This window comes from Anomalospiza imberbis, chromosome 6 (assembly GCF_031753505.1).
Source record: "Anomalospiza imberbis isolate Cuckoo-Finch-1a 21T00152 chromosome 6, ASM3175350v1, whole genome shotgun sequence".
Classification (NCBI taxonomy): Eukaryota; Metazoa; Chordata; class Aves; order Passeriformes; family Viduidae; genus Anomalospiza; species Anomalospiza imberbis.
In genome coordinates this window covers 25,729,172-25,735,365 of record NC_089686.1, presented here as the reverse complement: position 1 = coordinate 25,735,365, position 6,194 = coordinate 25,729,172, and the positions used below count along the sequence as shown (strand labels likewise).

The 6,194-nt window shown below is 39.7% G+C and overlaps 1 long non-coding RNA gene across 2 annotated transcripts; it reads right to left on the bottom strand.

Annotated features, from left to right (window-relative positions):
* Positions 1 to 1,393: 1,393 nt before the first annotated feature.
* Positions 1,394 to 5,584, bottom strand: LOC137475554 (uncharacterized). 2 transcript variants are annotated; one of them, XR_010999947.1, is made up of 2 exons: positions 4,754 to 5,584; positions 1,394 to 4,309 (listed from the first exon to the last, which is right to left on the bottom strand). It is a non-coding gene; the product is annotated as an uncharacterized lncRNA (long non-coding RNA). The 2 variants fall into 2 exon arrangements; XR_010999948.1 differs by having other exon boundaries at positions 1,394 to 4,173.
* Between the last annotated feature and the right edge of the window lie 610 nt (positions 5,585 to 6,194).

Here is a 6,194-nt window from a genome sequence, read left to right as displayed (position 1 = left end):
GAGTAATGAGCACAAGTAGGTCTGAGTCTATCTGCTTATCTGATTGTGCACAAACAAATTTCTCTTTCAAATACTCTCATGCATGCACTGTAATCAAACCAGTTCACAAATAAATCAGTGTTGTCCTTGATTATTTTTGTCTTCCCTGCTGCCAGATATGTTCCCTTCACAGGGACCCGAGAGTGATATGGCCACTGATTTCAGTGGGGCCCAGATTTCAATCTTGATCTTCATTAGTCCAAAGAAAAGAGCTCTAAGTGTCTTCAGGGACCCAGGTACTCACAGAGAAATTCAAAACACTTAAAGACACTGTGGCAGCACACAGGATTGTCAAAATAGCAAAGACCCTTCCATATTGATTAGTTCCATGTTTAATATATACACACTCTTGAATTGTTTGCAAATAACCTTTTTTGTATGAAAACAGCACTGGCTTAGTCAAAGCCAGATCAAAGAGGCACACATGATTCACATTCACTAAATAAACACTGATGCCTGATGGCAGTAATACAGCTATTTATATTCACTGCTTGATTTAACCAGTGGCATTCCTTTAATATGATAATAAGTAGAGACTGTTTGCTATGAAAAAACAAGAGACTTGAGTGCTAAACTTGCTATTAATGCCAAATGAAAGTGATATTGGTGGGCAAGTTGAGATTTGCTAATTAACTTCCCCTGCAGACAAAATCAGAATTTTAATTTTAGATTATGCTCTGGAATTTCATAAGAACAAATACATAGAAAACTTCAGTGGGAGGTAAGTACTTAAATACACTGGAGGGTTTGTAATCAGGTCCCATCAGTGACCTCTGTGCTTCACTGGAATCACAGTCCTGCAAATCTGTCATTTCATCTCCTTTGTAGCACTTGGTGTTCGAAAAATGAGGGCAGAGGACTGTTTTAAATAGCATTATCACCAGTGATTACAGCCCTCACACTTAAAAAAATATCACTAAACTGGTCTGAAATCAGCAAATAGTTCTCAGGAGCAACAATTAACGTGATGACAGACAACCCCTCTACTGAAAGGGATCCTGAACTAGCCTTGTGCTACAGACACTCATGGATAACTTGCACTCAGCCTAAGGCCCTTCTAGATCCTGGTGTTCCACAGCCTCTTCTGGTTACTGTCCTTTTGCAGGCAGTCCTGTGCCCTGTGTTCATCATCCATATTACTTGACCAGAAGAAGAATGAATATATGAGTACAAAAACCTTTTAGAATGCTGGGAAAGGATACTTTGTTAGAAGGACCATCACCCACGCTACAAGAGTATGCACACTAACCTGGTTTGCAGTAACAGCTATCTGATTTACACTGGTCAGTGGTGCCTTCAAGCAACATGAAATCAGTGGTGAAATCATTGAAACCACATGCACAATGAGATGGTATCAAAGGAATCAAAGAATCTTTTAATTTGACCATGAGATTGATAAATACAGCAGACTCTAGTAGAAAACCAAGAATGGAAAATGTCCCAGAATGCAAAACTGGATGGATGTTGCAACTAGAATAGTACACAAGTATTTTGAGAAAGTCTAGGACTCTACGGATCTCTCATTCTTTGGGAACTAACCCAATGTAAACAAAGTGGACAGCTCTTTAAATCTACTAATGTCCTCACCATAAAAAAATGAGATAAATGTATTTTTATTTTTAAAGAGGCAAAACTAGTCCATGTAGAAAAGGATTCAGAGTTTTCTTGAAGAACATAATTTATCCCCGTTTACTTCCATTATTTCAGTTCAGTAAGAAGAACACTTTGTCTCCTATGAATACATGAAGATTTGTAAATACCGTTTCCATTTGGGTTATAGAACAATGTGGTAGATTTTTTTTCATTCAGTTCTTTCAGCAAACTTCTTTTTCAGACTGGAACCTATTACAGAAGCACATTAGATTTGAAATCTGGGACTTCTTTCCTCTACTTTCATGTATATTTACCTTTCTCCATAATTTCTGTTAGTTGATATATTGGTAAAAGTTATCGGATTTGGATGAAGATTAATTTTGGATAGCCCCACGTGCCACAAAATAGCAGCAGAATTCTATTTCCTGCATTGCAGACAAGGCTGCTTCAGGTTAAGAGTTGTACTTTGACTTACTTGCTGATTTGCTTGATAAACATAACAGCTTAAAGTCTTGGAGAGAGATAATTACATGTGCCAGAATAACACAGGAACAAGAGGGCTGCTAGTACTTCAAAGGCAGCTTGTACTTCCTTATTAAAGAGTTGCACGAGAAGTTAATTCGTTATTTCTCCAAATATTAATAAAGAAAGTAGCTATTACTGTAACCAGCAATTTTGAGATTTCAAATCCTTCTGTGTCCTACATACTGACAAAAACCGATATTAATTGCAACTTGAAGGAAACACTGATCTCTTAGGAGATTTTTGCTTGATAATTGAGAGACTAAAATGGTCCTTACAAGTCATATCCACAGCAACATCTAATGACTCAACCTTGCTTCTTCTGAGGTCAATTTCACACTGTCCCACAATCCCAAACATACAGATGTATCAGTGCACTTGCCGACCACAAAATGTTGCCTTAACTCATAACCATATTATCTCTTGAAATGACACCTTGAAACTGCATCTGTTTCTACAGCTGTCACCTGGTTAACACTGGGGAGGTGCCCCACCATCTTAGTCAGCTTCATTCCTCATTTATTAGGAAACAGATATTTCAGGTAACTATTTTCATCCATTTAGAATCAATCACAGAGTCTTTACAAACAATGTTTAGCTGGACTGCAAATTAATTTTAGGGTACTTAATCTTTAAAGAATTCTGAAGGTAGGTCATGTAAATTAATTTTATTCATTTATTCCCCTAATCTGTGAAGAGATTGCATACTGGTTTCTCTCTGTAAATATCTGAAGAATGTTCTCATGGCCTATATGAAATCATTCAAATTGAAAATTATCTGTAGGCAGTAAATTCTCTTCAGTGTAACTTTGAAAATACATTGTATTCTTCAGGAGCCTGAGTTTACTTGTCTTTTGTAGCATTTGTTCACTGTTTTCCAACTTCTATCTAGTTCTACTTTGAGATGGATCATTATTTTACTGAAGATAGTATTCCCACCCTTTCCAACAGACCTCTGTAAAAGTGATCCTAATTTTGTTAATGTAAACTCGAGCTGCCCCCCAGTATGAGGAGACTAAGGCTGAATGTTGGCTGAATTGTTTACTTTGATGGTAATACAGAATTTCTTAGAAGTGACTGAAAAGGCAAAGCTTTCCATGAATGACAACTGCATGGGAGTCTGCACCAGGTTCTCTCCGTCTATGAAAATGTGTTGTAGAAAAAGTGGTGTTGGTGCAGTCTGATTCCTGTTCTCACAAGAGAAACCCAGAGATCAACTGCCTTAAACAGTTGTGACAAAAATAAAAAGCAGAAGCCTGATTTTCCCAGCAACACTCAGCAGTACCACCCTTGAGTCAGAGAGGAGACTAAATAATGCCTACATATATACAATATAAAATTCACAAACATTTATAACACAATACAGAGGCTATAACATTCAGAGCTAAACAAAACTCAACACTGCAAACCTACTTCTTCTTGAAGAAATGTTAGATGTGGAAATGAACAAAAAAAAGCAATCCATTACAGGCTGCAGCTCTTTGGTATGCTTGGGGAAAACATGATCCATCTACAGGATGGCAGTCCTAGACTAGTCTCATGGATATTGCTCAGTTTTTATTCCTGAATTTGGTGAAAGGACTTTGAAAGTCACAGCTATGATTGTTCACAATTTACAGCTTAGGAAATTTAGGAATAAGGAAGGTGAGGCAATTAGCCCAAGGTAAATCAAGAGTTGTAAAGAGACTTTCACTATCCCCACTCTTATTCTAGTCACTATTCAGCACAGTCTTCAATCTCAAAGGAAGAAGGTATTTTGGGGAGAGCAGCCTAGCCTTCCATCATATAGCTGGAGAGTACAGAACATGGGTAAGCACCTTGTTTCTATTGTGGCACTCTTCCATCCACCAAAAATGTCCCACAACTTCTGTTTCCTGTCAAGGCAAGTCTCCTTGCTATAGGCAGCACTGGAGAAAGTGCTAAGGCTGCTTGTTGAGGACTCCCTACCTCTCCAGTTTTGGTTCTCAGCACAAATACAGCCTTTCACTCTCCCACAGACCTGCCTGGGGAACAGTCTGTCTGGAACAGAGCCAAACCATGGAAATCATGAGGAAAATGTGGACTACGTCTCTGAATGCATTATTTAAGAGTGACCTCATTTATCTGTATCAAGTGTTCTTATCTCTTTATGAAGAACAGATATCAGATTATGGAGCTGCAAAATAAATATATTTTAAAATCTATTCTAAGGAAATTAACACTTTTCTTAATAAAGTCCCCACATGCACAAGTCCTAGTGTTTTAGAAGTTTATCTGACCTGCACAACATATTCAACAGCAATCCACAAGTTCTAATAATGGCTCCTGCTATAAATTTGTCTTCTGCAATTTTGTAGCACTGTGTGAAGGCAGGAAAAAGTCTATGACACATGAATACTGAGGACTCACTGCACACCTGCACTGGACTGAGCACTCTGTTTTTTAACTTGGCTGCAGCTGTTTCTCCGCCACATTTTACCTCCCTCCAAGATAAAACACAGAAGAGAAATTGTAAGAATTCTTTCAGATATCACAGGCAAAAACCCAACCCTGAAATGCCTCCCTCTGAATGGATGATCATCAACACTATGCTGCTTTCTAGATCAAAACAGTTTTCTACCAGTAGGCCAGTAATGGGGATCACATGGATGCTGCTGGCATCTAAACACAGCAGCAGGATGGATGCTCACTTGAAGAGACCCTCCCAGGGCAGGGTGGCACTCTCCTGTCCCGGTACTCTTTCCATAACACCAAGTTCCTATAACTGCAAATTTTCTTCCTGTAAGATACAAGATTTCTTTAGTCTGCTGGACTCAAAACCAAAGAAAAGCATTGGAAAGATTTGAAAACTGAGGGCATAGGCTATCTATCATACAGAATTTGGGACTGGTGCACGTCCACAACAGCTATAAACAGCTGCTTCCTAGGCAGAATGCTTTGCTTCAATAGTTTTTTCCTCAGCATGAAATTGAGCCAAAACCTCAGTGTTCTGCTTTTCAGTAAATTCACACAAGAGTAGGATTGTGGTTTAGACATTCCTACCAGTTTCAGAGGCACACAGTAAAACTGTGGCAGGCAGTTCTGTAAATCAGAGGGAATGGCACATCCCAGCTCTCAGTTCTAGAGTTATGTGGTGAGCTGGGGTCATCGCTTTCTCAGATTCCTAGCATGCCATGACAGACATCCAGCTCTTTCACAATTCCCTTTGATACATACAAAGCGCAGCAAACCAGAGGCTCTAAACCAAATGCTTCCTGCTTCATGCTTTATTAGGAAAACTTTTGGCCCACTCATCCACAGTCTCCTTTCAGAGATCTGCACCTTCCATTCCAGCCCCCCTTGGGATGCACAGCATTGGGCCCAGAAATAACAAGGTGCAGATGGCAGCCCATTGTCCTTAGCCATGTGACAGCTCATGCTATTGCTTTTCTTCAGCTTATTAGCAAAGCAGGGAGGGGAAGGAGGTAACAAAAGGCCTGTTATGGCTCTGTGCAGGCAGTGAGCCAGAAGTGAACCTAGCTGCGTTCCTCTCATGTCACCATGGCTGGATGTGCCCAGGGACTCCAGGTAGAAGCTGCAGTGGGGACAGCGAGAGCCTCGCCTTCCAACACTGGTCAATGAAACAGAGAAGTCTGCAAAGCTATTAAGAGTGGGACCCAGAGGATCCGTGCCAGACAACTTTTTATTTTCTGATTTCCTTTTTCAATTAAATTTGACATTTTTGAGAGCAGACTATTAATCTGTGGCTGAGGGCCAAGGAAGGAAAACACTTCAGTGAGAACTGAACACTGAAAAGCATTGTCTGCAGTACAGCATGCTAAGGTAATTCTAGTGAGTTTTGAGAAACAGACAGTGGCAGTTCAGGCCTGTGTGACACAAACACATTCATACAGTATTTTCAGAAGAGGAAAGGGTGAAATTTTAATGCCTATTTTCTTCCTTTCGTTTACATTCAAGACTGATATCATCTAGGGAAAAGCATGCACTAATTTGATATTTGCCACCAGCTAAGCAAAACGGTCCTAATCAACCTACAGTGAAAGGCTAGTAACACTTGCAGC